Raw genomic sequence first — 15,108 nt, 5'->3', positions numbered from 1 at the left:
AAATCTAGGTGTATGTCTGTCTAGCTCTGTGTGACCTCTGAGCATTAGTTTCCTGGGTACGATAAAATCTGACGTACGTATCCCTTAATGGTTTGGAAAGAATTGAATACTTCTCCATGCATGAAACTAGTATAAGAATGAAAGCAATTCTGGTATTTTTCTCTTCTTCTTCCTTGTTGCTCCCTCTCTTGTTCAAGTTTCAAGATCCTCAGGCCTGAAACCGTGCTCTAGGCAAATAAAAGAGAGAGCGACCACTTTGATTGATTTGGAAGTGTTTTGTTTTGTTTTGTATTAATGAATTGCATTTCTGAAAAATCTCCATTCCCCTTAAAGAGTAATTCAAAAAGACAAAACCAAACCATGGAAAAATGGCAAAACAGATAACAAAATAAAGCAAAGGGAAAGAGCTGGAAAAATAATTGTTTTATACCCATGCAGTTTAGCTCTGAGCATATAGAGTAAAAAAGCCTTTGTTTCCACGTGGTGACAGGGAGCAGACTCACCACTGTCATTGGACTTTCGATAAGGCATTTAAAAATACATTTGGTTTATTTTCAAGTTAGCTGAGAGAGCTAGAAGGTGGAAGGGGCACATATATACCGTAATTGCAGATCCATCACAGGTGGGAATTATAAATACCAGGAACTGCCCAGATCTGGGTGGAGCGAGGGACAACATACGTCTCAGCGTCTTCCTTCGGAGGCTGCTGGCTGAGCAGACCTAGTGACATCCCCCAAAGGGCAGGAGGGTGACCATCTCTTCTTGAATCTTGTGTAATAAATGAGCTCCTAAGTGTCCTTTCACTGGCTTGCGCCAGGCTCACAGAGATCCTTACACTTCTCCTGACTCTATTTCACAGACAGGGATGCAGATGCTACTGAAGAGAAAGATGCAATTTATCTCTCCCTCAGCCAAGACTTGCTAAACCTGGGGACGTGGACCTATCCAAAAAATATGAGGCAAATATCTGTTGTCTCAGGTCTGCTATTAGGACACTTGTCATTCTAAAAAAAAAAATCCAATGTCATTTTTTTCCTCTGAAAAAATAAAAAATGTAAAGGGCAGCTCTTTTTACCCATGTCCAGAAAATTGTTTGAAGATATCCTGATATGGGGAAAAACAAGATTAATCTAGATGTACTTTTTATTAATTACTTCTTAACTTTCTGTTATACATTCAGTATCATAGTAACTGATTTTTAAGATCGACCTTCATTTTTATGTATTTATATTCGACTAGGACTTCCAAGATATGTTGTTTCTTTTAACAACTTATTTTCCTCTTTTGACCAAAAGTAAATAAACTTGAACTTCAAAAAGTCTGAGTCCTATTCAAAATTCTTATAAAGTACAAAGTCTAATTAAAAAAAAAAAAAAAAGACTTGGATGAACCCATACTCTCAGGATTAATATAAGGAATAAATAGGTTTGTCACCAAGCTGTCTATCACCATATCAAAACCAGGGTAATGAAAGTGCATAAATGCATTATTTGAATATTATGCACAAGCTTGGCAATATATTTCCTAAGAACCAGCATGAAGGTGGGTGTACAGGACAATTTCCCCAGTCCAGTGTCTGTAGATCTATAACAACATCTTAAGAAAAAAAATAATATCCTTCACTGCTGCCCTTGAGTGACAAAGCTGATGAAAAATAAAGTCATAGATAACTCTGGCTGACAATATAAGCATCCTCTACCCATCTTGCAGGTTATTAGCAGGTGTCAATCACAGGTGGGAATCTAATCAAATATCAATGTAATTCCCTAGGCAATGATAGGACCAATATCAACTATGAAGGATCAGCTCATCCCCCAGCCCCCTTCCAAAAAAAAAAAAAAAATGAAAACAGAAACAAACAAACAAACAAACAAAAAAAACCTTTCCTGGCACTAACTGTGTTTTGTGGGAGCCCTGCCCGCTTAGGAAAGAAAAGTCACCCAAGTTCATTGTTTGCCTAGACAGGTGGTGCTCCATGAGTTTAAAGGGGGCTCCAGATGGGCAGAGATGATGAAAGAATCAACCAAGTGAAACACATCCCTCCTGGGTGTTAAATAGTGCATTACTGTGTCACGGAGCTTTGAAACCAATAGGGCGGACGACAGAGCTGGTATCCAAGAAGGCTTGCACCAACTAGCACTGAGGAGCGCACCCAGTGAGCTCATGGACGATGGGGGCAGAGGGAGTATGACCTTGGAAAGCCTCTCTCCCCAGCCATAAGCAAAAGAAAGGGATCACTATTTGCTCAGGGACACTCGAGCTTCCATCTACATCGCCATGAAGAGACATATGCAACCAGAATAGACAGAGGAACCAGCTAGCGCCAGTAAAGGATTTGCTTTTTACTATTATATTGTAAATGGCCCAAGAGTCTTCTGCTGGGATTATACATTTGTGTGTTTTTTCCTTCCTCACATGGAATTAAATATGTTACCCAAAACCATGTTCAGCGTACTCTTTTTTCACATATCAGACTGACTTAGAGGATGAAAATAATATTCCTAAACATTGACTCAGAAACCAAATCACAATGGCTGGTCTCATTTACTTAGCTCCTTACTGGGGGCTGTCTTTTTTATCTTTTTCTTTTTTTTTTTTTTAATATTTTACTTATTTATTTGAGAGAGAGGGAAAGAGAGAGAGAAGTCACAGGGGGAGGGGCAGAGGGAGAGAGAGAAGCAGACTCCTTGCGAAGCAGGGAGCCTGATGAGGGGCTCAGTCTCAGGACACTGAGATCATGACCTGAGCCAAAGGCAGACACTTAACCTACTGAGTCACCCAGGTGCCCCAGGTGGGGTTGTCTTCAACACTTTTTGCATATATATCAGATTTTCCTACCAAGAACCACGTGACTTGGTGTTATTATTATTATTCCCACCTCATACATGAGGGAACTGGGATGTAGAAAAGTTAAATAACAGCTTGAGAGCATAGAGTTAATAAATGGCAAGAGTCAAAACGTTGTCCTAATATGACTTCAGAGTCCATGATCTCAACCGCTGCACCAGATTTTCCCCAGTTGGTTTCTGTGTTCCACACCACCTCTGCCCTCCTCACTTAGTACTGCTGCTAGTTCCCAGTTCGTAAAGGGAAATGCTGTTACACAGCTTACTTCCCATCTGGCTCTCAGAGGTAAGAGAGAGGTGTTGGGTGAGGAAAAATAGCCCTATAGATTATCGGAGCTGGAAACTTCTACCCTTGAAGTGCAAGGTCACCATCACATGGAGCAGATGAAGAGGAACCTGAATCCTAGAATGCAGAAGACATAGGTTGCTCTAGGTAATGTAAAAAAACAAACAAACAAACAAACAAAACCCTACAGCAGAGCTGAGGAGCCACACCCCTTAACTTTAAGGTTGAAACCCGTTTCAAAACACCAAACACTATACTTCCTTCCCTGATTTGGGAACTCAGTTCATGGTCTCAAAGCAAATGTAAGATCACTCACAAAGACCTGCCACATCTGCTACTTATTCAGGACCCGAGTGACCTAACAATGCACAAAACTCATGCTGTGGGAACACCAGGCTGAGACAAGACTCTGGAGGCCATGTCTTTTCTGGACCTGATGAATATGAGGTTTTTTGGTATCACATTGACTCATTACTATTGAAGCAGAGTCACATAATCTTCACCACGTAGGACACCCATTATCTTGAAGTTCCTGCTTTGGGGAGAATGTACTCCAGAACCCAAAATGTAAATTGTACCTTTTTCATTGTATCCTTGTCTGTGGGCCTTCTGTACCTTAATAGACTAGAACGGGATTTTTCCACCTTTGAACTATTGACTTCTTGGACCTAATAATTCTTTACATGTGTGGGCTATCCTGTGCGCTACAGAATGTTCTGCCTCTCCAGCCTCTACTTACCAGAGGGCAGCAGTACCTCCTGCCCAAGTTGTGCCAATCAGAGGTATCTCCAGACATTGCCACATGCTCTGCGGAGGGCAAAAACGCCCTTGGTTGAGAACCACTGGGCCACAGGCTTCCTGAGGTTAAGTTCCATGCATTCTATTTGCTTTCTATTTCTGTTTCACTTTCTTCAGTTGCAAAATTGGATTGGATGATATAAATTCTAACTTACTTTCCCATTTTCAAACACAATGATTCATCTCTCTTGGGATCTGATAATCTAGGGTTCAACAATGCTCCCTGGTGGGAAAAAGTCACGGATAAGTTTTGGGGCAATGCCAAGGTCAATTTACTAGTTGTACTAACAAAGAGCACTCTTTAGGGGCTCAAAGGTGAGCGATAAGGATTTGACTAGAGAACACAGAAGGGAAATTTTGTGAGCTAAAGAAAACCAATTAACCCAGATAGAAGATAGGAAGAGCAACCAGAAGTCAGAGAAAAGAGCAGGCAAGTTGCAGCCTTCTAAAGCAGTCGGCTTGGATGTGAGTCTTTCTGAGGCCTGGAAGCTTGGAAAGGGCCTAAAGCAGTAAAACCACGAGACTTCCTGCATGCAAAGATACACATGTAGGAAACACTCAGTGAGATTTTCCCCGTCTGGTATATTTAGTGGAATGTGTTTCGTTGTGTACTTAACACATATTTTTGATCACCTATAGCTTGCAAAGTGCTGCCTTTGATAACAAGAGAATATGGAGATTAATTAAATTTGCTCTTTGTCTCAAAGGACTTAAAATCTAGTGAAGTGGGTATATTTGTATTCAATACATAGAAGACGGTAATCAGAGGAAAGCAGGCAGACGCTCAGTATAGGCTCATTATGGAAGAGCCAGTCATATGTATAAAGTGACTTCTTTGCTATAACACCAACATTTCCATTTTACCCCACTGGATTGGGGTGCCTGGCTGGCTCAGCCAGTTAAGAGTCTGACTCTCAATTTTGGTTCAGGTCATGATCTCAAGGTTGTGAAATTGAGCCCCATGTTAGGCTCTGTGCTGAGCATGGAACTTGCTTGAGATTCTCTCTCTCCCTCTGCTTCAGCCTCTCCACTGAGTCACCCACCCCAGGTTATATGCTCTTTCTCTTTCTCCAAAAAACAAAACAAAACAAAAAAACAAAAACAAAAACAAACAAACAAACAAAAAAACCCACAGTTACTCTACTGGAAAGCTCTAGTGCAGAACATTTTAACTCCCTCTACATAGTAGAGTAGAGGGGGTTTTGTGCATTGATAGTAGGCTACAAGGATCTTTCTTCCTTGAAATATAATGAATTGTTGACTGTAATTTTATTAGGAAAGACTCAATTTTTAATACGTCTTCTTAAACCAAAGATCTAACAATAGCTCCACCAAGTAAATAGATAGCCAACTGTCTGTGTACCTTTAATTCTATAACTTAGTAATATATGGCCACTTAGAAGACCAACAACTTTCTAAGGACTGAGTCTAGAAATAGAGTTGCATTCTAATTCAGAGAAAATTTGTCTGTTGGCCCAATCTGAAAATATACCTTGACAATGATCAGCAAATGTATGCCAGCCTTTACTCTGAAATTAAAAGGAAAAAAAAAAGTACTTTTCAAGGCTTATTTCTTTGTTAATATACTCCTGTCTTGATCTAAAGTGAACCCTCTCCCGCTATAAACAAGAATAATTTGGCTGCTGTGCTTTGTGAGTCCTGAACCCTTTCCTTTAACAATCTTGATGAGCATGTGGGGTTGTGTGCTGCATACCAATAGCCACTCCAAGCCTGAAAAAGAGGTAGTCAACCCAACCCACACCATCTGTGGTCTCAGCTAGATTTGTGGCATGTCTCCCTGAGCTGAAGCAAACCTCCCTCTGTCTCAAGTACATTGAGAATCAGAAATAAAAAATAAATTAAGACAAGTAGGCAAACATTAAAATGAGTTGTTACAGAACATTTGTGTAGATTCCAATCTTCAGTGTCAAGAGAGCATCATTCTGCTATAATGGCATCTTTTCCTGAAAGCACCTCGTGGCAGTCAGTCGTAAATAAGCAGTCAGTGAAAGACGTGATAACAGGGAACTGGAAACTGAGTCACCGAGGCTCTTTATTACCATTAAGACAAAGCATCTGTGACTATGAAGAGGGAAAGGTGAACAAAAACGACGAAGAAAAGAAGTTCTCGTTATTGTATTGCTGTCTTGTCCGTGTCAACAAAAAAATCTGGTTCTGTTAGGCTGACAGGTTGTCTGGATAAATAGTTTGGAGCCAGAAGTATTCATTTGTGATGAGAAGTTTCTTCTTACAGCCTGTATCGGGAGTTCCAGAGGCACTGACAAGGACAGCAATGGGTCTATAAATCAGGGAGGGCATTTTGTCTTTTTCAAAAGTATTATCTCAGCATCCATCTGGGCAATTTTGAAAGGCTCCCTCCCTCCCTCTTATCAGAGAGCAACAGCTTTAAATGCAGATACACACCGTCTAATAAAAACGCAAGCAGAAGTCTTCAATCCTTGCAAATTCTGGTTAATAACTTACTCACACATACGTTGGCATTCCTATGTAGCTATAGGGTCATTTGTGTACTACACCAAAAGTGGCCACAATTTTACCATGGGGTGGATGCCATTTGCACGCCTCCTCTTGATCGGAGGAAACATCTCTTGATGTCAGAGAGAGTTTTCGGTCTTGATCCAGGCAATATTTACCTACAGACCCTTGGCCTTGTTTCCCACCATTTCCAAAAGGCGGATGCCGGATGCCTGGGACTGGAATATATCACCGACAATTTCAGTACCTGAGTTAAAGGTAACTGTTTTGGGGAGAGTCTTCTCTGTGGGGCAATTTGATAAAGAGCCCATCTCTTCCTCTAGTGCAGTAGGTGGTTGATAGTCTCTTTCGTGTTGAGTGAGGTTAGGCCAAAGGAGGCTTGGAGGCAAGGGTGGGGAACGATGACCGATCCGAAAAGCACAGAGTGCTTTTGAAGTAGTATCATGCATTTGTATTTATGTTTATGTAGTGTATATTTACTTTTTATTTTTGTCTCCTCCTCCCCCATCCCAAGCAGCTGACTTTGACATGTGCTCCATTGTCTGGTCCTGGATATGTCATTTGTGCTTACATTTGCTTTGCGGTTTGCTATTTGAAGTATCATTAGTTGCTTCCTCATCCTGGCTTTACCATCATCCCATTTGCCATCTGGATGGAGCACATTGCTATAAGCACTGCAGCCCCATATACACAATTATGTAGTTCCTTACACTGCTGGGGGGTTCGTTATTTCTTTAGAAAACAAGGATGTGATGTGCATAAAAGCTTTAGCTCTGATTTTACCATCTAAAGCATTTGATAAATTCTTTGAGACTATTTCTAGTTGCCATCATCATTTCTTGCAGAAAGTCTGCATTTATGTATCTGCATGGTGCTCTACAGACTATGGCAGATTTTGCAAAATGGGCGCAATGCTTGTCTTCCAGAAACCTGCAGCCTCGAAAAGACGGTATGAGCAAATGTCAATAAAGATACACAGCTACACAGTGCACAAAATGTCTTTTTCACCAGTGAGTTTTTTTGTCTGATGTAAGTTGGTAAAACTATCGTTAAACTGGTGTAAGAGGGTACATGTGCTATTTAGCAAGTGGAGCAACTGTTTGAGAAAATGAGGAATTTAAAACATTAAAATAGCTCAGTTTAGCAAGAGCCATGTTGGATCTAGATAAAATATTGTTATTTGAAAATAGTGCCACTGGGCATGATTTTTCTACAAAACCATTCTTTTTCTATTTATGACCCAATAATTCCGGCTGCCCTGGCTAAAAAAGCTCCAAATCCTCTTTGAGTCGTTCTTCTTTTTCTTCTACTAAATCAAATCTGCCATCAAGTCTTTTCATTCAGAATGTGTCTTAACATTCACATTGTTTCCGTCTCTATTTTATATCTATTCCTGAATTTTGGCAGCTATCCCTCAGGAGATCTCCTTACTCTTGGTTTCTGCTCATTTCAATATATCTGACCACTGAAACTAAACAATGGCTCTGACATGCATGTATCGCCAATGATTATACATATCCACATCTTTTCTTCATTTCCTGAGCCTGGAAATCCCTTTTTGTACCATTCAGTTACACAAATCTTACTTATCCTTCATGACCTCATCAATGAAACTCTCAGCATCTACGTTTAGTCTGAGTAAAACTTTCTCTCTGCCTTGAAATTTGTGCTTTTAGTCAGAACCACAGTTACATGGTTAATTGCTTTCCTAAAGATTTCACGTATGCATTTCCCCCTATATTTTAGCTGTAAGGGGAATTTCACTTTTAGTTACCACCTCATGAAGCACAAAGTTGATTGAACACATGTAGTAGGTGGACAGGCAACCTTGATTGTTTTTCCTAAACCATATCTCTAAGCCATATCTCTAAACCATAAAGTTTAAAGACACATAGAAAATTCTTAATGTGTCTAACAACCCATTATATACCTATAGCATATAATTTGTTCAAAATTGTTTTGGCCTATTAATATTTTGCTTTACATTACCTCTTGGGTTAGCTGGCATTAATGGCTGAATTCTGACTGAGGTTGACCTTTATAGGAAAATTATTCCCACAGTTCCTGATTTTGATTTGGGTCTTTAATATTTTTCTCTATAGCTTGGTTGTGAACCATGTTTCATTTAATTAAAATCCACTTTTAGATACAAAAGAAATCAACAATCTGAAGAAAAGTGAAATGTCACATTCTTCAACCCTCTCCCTTGAGTGCTCTGAATTTTTTCTTGAAGCATTTGCTGAAGGCATTTATAGGCCCTTTTCACCAGAAATAAAACCTAACACCAGCTGAGTCAGAATCAAGATTAGTTCAAATCTTGGACATGTTTTAATTTCAATGTTTTTCCATCTTAGCAGCATTATGAGAACATATTTTAATTACCATATGTATCTAGGATGTATACTTTCCAAAGCATAGGGAGGGAGAATGCCAAACTGCCACCAAATGGACAAATGCCCGAGAAATTGGTGAGTATTGCTAAAGAATTTGTTTTATGAACATTTCTCCCTTTTGCCAGGATCCTATGAGGTTAGAATACATTTACACTAAGTAACTAAACATTTAGAGGCTTTGGTGAGCTAGACTGTGAGCTCCTTGAGGTTTGTGGCTCTCAGGCAGGCCCAGCCCTCTGTCTAATGAAAGGAAAGGGAAAGAATTTATGATGACTCTTCAGTACGTTGGACAGCTCCTGCTGCCAGCCTGCCATGGAAAAGCTTCATCAACAGATTGCTAATTTCCCTCCTTTCTCCCTGAATAGCATTATGCCTTCTGGCAAGAAGCAGCATGTTGCATCCATCCACAAGATCTCACCTGTGGACATGTGAAGCTATCTAATGGGCTCCTGCTTTTTGCCCCACTGGGCTGTGACTGAGCAGGGAGACAGAGCTGCACAAGTTGCTAATTGTCTCAGCCTGTAACTCTTGAATGATGAAAAAGATTAAAAGGGAAGGAAAACAGCTATTATATCTCTTTCTTGAAAAAACTTGCACTGTGAAAGGCTCATTAACATCATTAGTGTTCCATTAACCTCTAGCCAGACAAATAAACTGGAGGTAATTTCAGAGCACGGGGAGAGAGAAAGAGAGAGATACAGAGAGAGAAAAGAGAAAAAGAAATTTAAAAATTATCTGGGTCTAGGTGACATTTTCCGGCTACCTCGATTGAACATTTGGACAGACACCAGTAACTTTACTTACTTTAATGCCAGCCTATTACTGGAGGATAGCCAGAACCCTGGCTGCTAGAGAAGGCTGTAGGTAATAGCAAGTGGGGAGATTCATTGATTGGGACAAAATGAAATTCATTTTAACACAACAACACATGAAATCTTGCAAAGGAACACTGCGTGATACAATACAAGCTTAAAAAACATCTACCACAAAATTATGTCCCATTGTATGAATAAAAGGCTTTTTCATCTTGTAATTTTTCCCCATCACATTTTGTTTTATTCTAACCCACACCTCCCTACCTGGCTCTTCTCCTTTGATCCCCACTCGCACAAAGTCTGCTGCAAGTTGGGGAAATTGAACGCAAACATTGCAAAGGCCATTGATCTTTAGGTTTCACCGTATAGGGTGCAATTTTTTATGTGGAAACACGTGTTCTTGACTCAATCTCAAAATGCAATGTGGATTTTGTTGACCACATTTTCCCTTCTATAAACAAAAGACCCTCCGTTTTCTTGAGAAATCTGTGTGAAAAACAATAGATGTGTAAAGTAGATCAAAGTGGAATAGGTCATAAAACTATAGTTTCACAATTACCCGATATTAGCATAAACAGAAACATAAACAAAAAATGTCTGCCTCAAAATAGAAATCCTAAGATCACTATTGGAATAAAGTAGTGTTGTAGTTTTATTATTAATTTTAGACATAGCGATGATTTGCGTTATGTCCTTATTTTTGTATCTAGGATGAAAAGTTCATGACAATGATTAAGGCAATTTTACAGGGACGCTTTCCCCAGTAGCCACTGACCAAACTCTCTTCTAACCCCCAGAGAGGGGATGCTGGCTATCTGCTTAGAACTTGATATGGCACCTGGGCTTTACTCCGGCTTCATAGTTCATGGCTCATACACCTATCTCATTTAGTGAGATTTCAGATTTTCCATCATGAAGGCGTTCACCTTGGATATTCAAAATCAAAGTTGGTTTCGTCGTGGGGCATGTACTTCTCCATATAATGCATACTTCAGAGCTTTCTCGTGCTCTGAACAATTCTCTGAGCTTTGATGGAATGGGCTAGCCTTTGTGTCTATGACTCAAGGCCACTGCATCAGTAGTTACTAATTAAATCTTTTTCATTCCCATGCCACATACATTTATTTTCTCTTCTCACTTGGATCTAGGAAGTAAACTGTGAACTTGTCTCTACCTTAGAAGACTCAGGGTAAGGGTCAGATCCATAAACAGATAAGCTTTCTGAATTCTGCTCTGAAGCTATTAAGTCCTTCCTTCACCACACAACTGTTCACTTATTCTTGCCCTAAAAATGCCTACTAATTATTAGGTGATTTTCAAGACATTAATGATATAAATATCATGGGTTCCCTCTAATTCCTCCCCATGAGCCAGTTCTGAGATGATCTCCCTCCTTCTCTTTGCCTTCTTAGGTCCCATGGTCTTTCTTCTGTCCTATTTCCCCTGGCCAGAAACAGATGTGCAGGCACAAAAAGCATTTACATTAAAATCACTTTAGCCTCAGCAAATCAGGCCAAGAGAGTTGTTTTAGGAGAATATATGGCTAGAAAACCTCTTACTCACCAGATGAGGAAATGCATACAGCTCATTATATATTGATATAGTGAGATACTGCTTGGCACCAATAGAACACCTAGATAGACTGTGTCCCAATGTTGAACTTTGACACAACGGTAATGTGTAGATCTCCAATATCTAATAACAACGTTGATTCTCCCTTGGAGATATAGTATATGACAGGCTGCATTGGTGTTGGTGCATACATAATTGAGCTTTGTACTAAATACCAGCAACCAGATGAAATATCTGCACAAAGCTGCTGGTATTTGAATGCCCAGCATCACTAAGGTGAAAATTTAATGTTATATCCCAATACTCTCTTTATATTCATGTTTTCATGAAATCTCCTTCCCAGGCTCAAACATCTGCTAGATACATGCTTCAAGACCCTGCTGCTGCTAACTCATTTCCAGCATCTCAAGAGAACTTTAAGGCAGGTGTTTTAATGTGTAAGCATATAGTTCATTCCAGACATTGAGTCCCTAATAAGTTGTCATTTGGTACCGTCTTGCTCTCTCCTGCTATTCCTTGAATAAACAAGAAATCGTCCTTAGTTCTGGTGATTTGAGCATTCATCCAGACCCTTGCATCTTTACAGAAGTAGCAGATTATTGTCTACTAATAAGATAAAAACTGAAAATGTTCTTCTGAGTGACTTGAGTGTAGAAGAGTTAATAACGCCCTGTGTCACCTGCTGTAGGTCATTCTAAGGGGAGTATTGCAAAGAGCTAACAAAGGACAGTGATTTGTAGAGGTTGCCTTGGGCTCTTTCAGGGAATTATCATGGGTTGGAGACTTGAAAGTAATGTCTGAACATTTGCCCCTAGCCTTGCAATTTTTTTTTTTTTCTGGAGTTTTCAGCATCCTAAACCTTGTCTGGTAAATCTGACCTATAAGCAAACAGACTTTGACCAAATGCATTCATTGTTGCATGGGTACTTTCTGTTCTCTTGTAACTAGCCTTCTAGATGGAAACAAAAACCACTTCTCTGTCTGAAGAAACTTTGATCTAAAAGCCTCAAAAGCAAAGTAATTAGCAGCTATTCTCATATCTCTCAGTACAGGTAGGTAATTATAGCCACACCTATATTTTTTTTTTTCAGAAACAGTTTAGCGCAGATCCAGGCAAGTAGAATAATGTTATTAAAATAAGGCTGGTATCTAAACACACAAGGGCTCCCAATTTCTAGCACTCGGAAGATCACAACTTGCAGAAATGAAGATCACCTGGCCAATGTAGCCCCTGGACTTATTTATCCACTCTATTCTTGACTTTGACTTAATTTTATATTTCCTATAAGAGAAAAATTAAGATTTGTCTATTTTTTTTAGGTGAATTGAACTGACTGAAATTAATGCAGGATAGCATTTTCATTGAGTCCTTTGACCACCACATTCAAGAGCTCTAATGGTGGTAGTTAAGAAAGTTAAGTGTAGATTCCTAACTTTGGCATAAAAGACCCTAATCAGTATTGGTCTGCCACTTTTCCTGGAAATAAGCCCTCTACTCCAGTAAATCTGTATTTTTTAAAAGGTATTTTTAATGCATGGATACTACTTGCTTGTTATTGGCTTTTAAGACAGATGGAATTGTGTTTGAATTCAGGCCCATCATTTCCTGAGAATAATAACAATCTCATAGATCATTGTGAAAATTAAATAGGATTCAAACCGTAAATTACTGAAGGTTGTGCTGGATGCATAACAGGTGATTAATAAATTATAGTCATTACAGTTACTATGCATTCATCAAAGATTTTGGTTGCAGGTTACAGAATCCAGTCAAACTATCTTAGGAAAATAATGGGATTTATTAGAAGAACACCAGATATCTCTGATAAGCAAACTGTGGGTTTGGAAAGTGTGGAGCGAGGACTCAGAGATAATGGACATTACGAATTCAAGTGAGGTTTCCATAATTCATCTTCTCTCCTCTCTCTCTCTCTCTCTCTCTCCTTCACTCTCTCACTTTTTCTTCCCTTTGCTCCTTCCTATAAGTAGATTTCTTTTTAAATTTTATGTTGTAGACTAAACTCCTCTGCATGGAAAGGATAAGATTGGTTCCCATTCTCTGTGGTTCTCAGTCCAAAAGTTTCAGGGAAGGTTTCGGTTTTGTCCACCTGGTTGTAGATGTCCACCCCCGCACCAGTTAATAGGGCTAGCTGGCAGACTCACATAGTACACACCTGGGCACAAGGATCATACAACTGTGTATCCGAGGTCCATCCCAGAGCGCAAAGGATTGTTATCAAATGAGAAATGCTAAGGATTATCCATTATAATTATTTTAGAATCTGGGCATGTAAAGATAGCAAAATTAAATCCCTATTCTCAAATTAGTTAAAGTTGTGTGTTGAGAGTTATATTAGAGAAAAGCAAAAAGATGAACGTATAGACAAGAGTGCCTAACTTGGGGGGGCTGCATGGGGAGGTAGGGAGGGTCATGATTTATGTGGGAAGTGAGCTGAATGCTAAAATCTACGGTGTGTGCGTGTATGTGCACACATGGGAGCACAAACACCTGGACAGGAAGGAGGTGTGTTGTAAGTGACGATATCCCAAACAAAATGAGCATCATTTACGAAAGTACATAAACCTGAGTGAACTTTCTGTCTTTGGAAACTTCCGGGCAGTTTATTAGGCCTATGTATAGGGCCAGTTAGGCCCAGTGGACATGAAGGAATCTTAGCAGGAGAATGCACCCCTTGAAATGCCTGTTATGAGGTGTGACTGGTTGGATGATGGTTATAGGTGGTGGGCTCCGTTCAAGGATTTAAATCAGGAAAACTATATAATCAAAGTTACTTAAAAAGTGAGAGTATAAAGGATAGGATGTAGGGAGGAGCACGCAGAGTGGCCTAGGAGAATCTTATCACTCATGTAATACAATGATAATCTGAACTATGAAGAGCAATAGCGATGAAGAGATAGTAGTGAGGCAGACGTGATAAGGCCTGTAGAATAGCAAATGGAAAGGAGAGGCCAGATTTAGGGCAGAAAGACACTGAGCTCCTATTTGGATACACCGAGTCTGAGGTGCTTATGGCTTCCACCCGCCCACCACTTCCCTTGCTGTCACCAGCGCCGTCTCTCTCCTGGTTCTCCAGACTTCAACACAAGACCGGTACTTCCACTGCTTCCTCTGACTGCAGTGCTCTTCCCACAGTTTCTCACCAACCTAAGTACAACCCATCGCCACATGCAATTGAATATTTATTTTCTCTGTGTGTCCTTTCTTGGTTCTCCTCCTATGGTATCACAGCCTTGGGTATCTCTTCTTCACAAGATAACTCATGGTTATAGTTTTACATTTTGCTGGAGAGAAAAATTACACCAGATATTTGTTAGAAATAGCAAAGAATACTTCTTTCAAGACAATTGCAGTGAGAGTCAATACTATTAGAGCAGAGGGGGGAGACCGAACTCACATCTGACCAGAACGAGTGGAGATTTGTGGCCAACAAGTAGATTGAAAATGACTGCGAGGAACTTGGTGAAGGTATAAGGTTAGAGGAAGAGGAGGCAAATTAGATATCAAGGTTGCGGAGTTCTTGACACACTGCCTCAGCAGGCCAAGGGCAGGGCCAGGGATGAGACCTAGTCAAGAAGACATCGCAGAGAAATTTTGACTAAAATTTTAGTCAAAGAGGGAGCTCTTGCCAATTTATATGGGTGATTGTTTTGAGGACTATTGTGTTTCCCATTAGAATGTAAGCTCCACAGGGGACGCCTGGGTGGCTCAGTGGTTGAACCTCTGCCTTCTGCTCAGGGCGTGACCCCGGGGTCCTGGGATCCAGTCCTGCATCAGGCTCCCCGCATGGAGCCTGCTTCTCCCTCTGCCTGTGTCTCTGCCTCTCTCTGTGTCTCTCATGAATAAATAAATAAAACCTTAAGAAAAAGAAAAAAGAATGTTA

General features: G+C 40.1%; 1 protein-coding gene across 1 annotated transcript in view; it reads left to right on the top strand.

Moving 5' to 3' along the window:
- The window catches only part of OPCML (opioid binding protein/cell adhesion molecule like), a 1,083,697-nt gene that overhangs the window by 380,415 nt on the left and 688,174 nt on the right, over positions 1 to 15,108 (top strand). The gene's annotated exons all lie outside the window — the stretch shown is intronic.

The sequence above is a fragment of the Canis aureus genome, chromosome 3, assembly GCF_053574225.1.
Source record: "Canis aureus isolate CA01 chromosome 3, VMU_Caureus_v.1.0, whole genome shotgun sequence".
NCBI classification, from domain to species: domain Eukaryota; kingdom Metazoa; phylum Chordata; class Mammalia; order Carnivora; family Canidae; genus Canis; species Canis aureus.
Note: the sequence above shows the minus strand (reverse complement) of the source record. Positions and strands in the feature narration are given on the sequence as shown.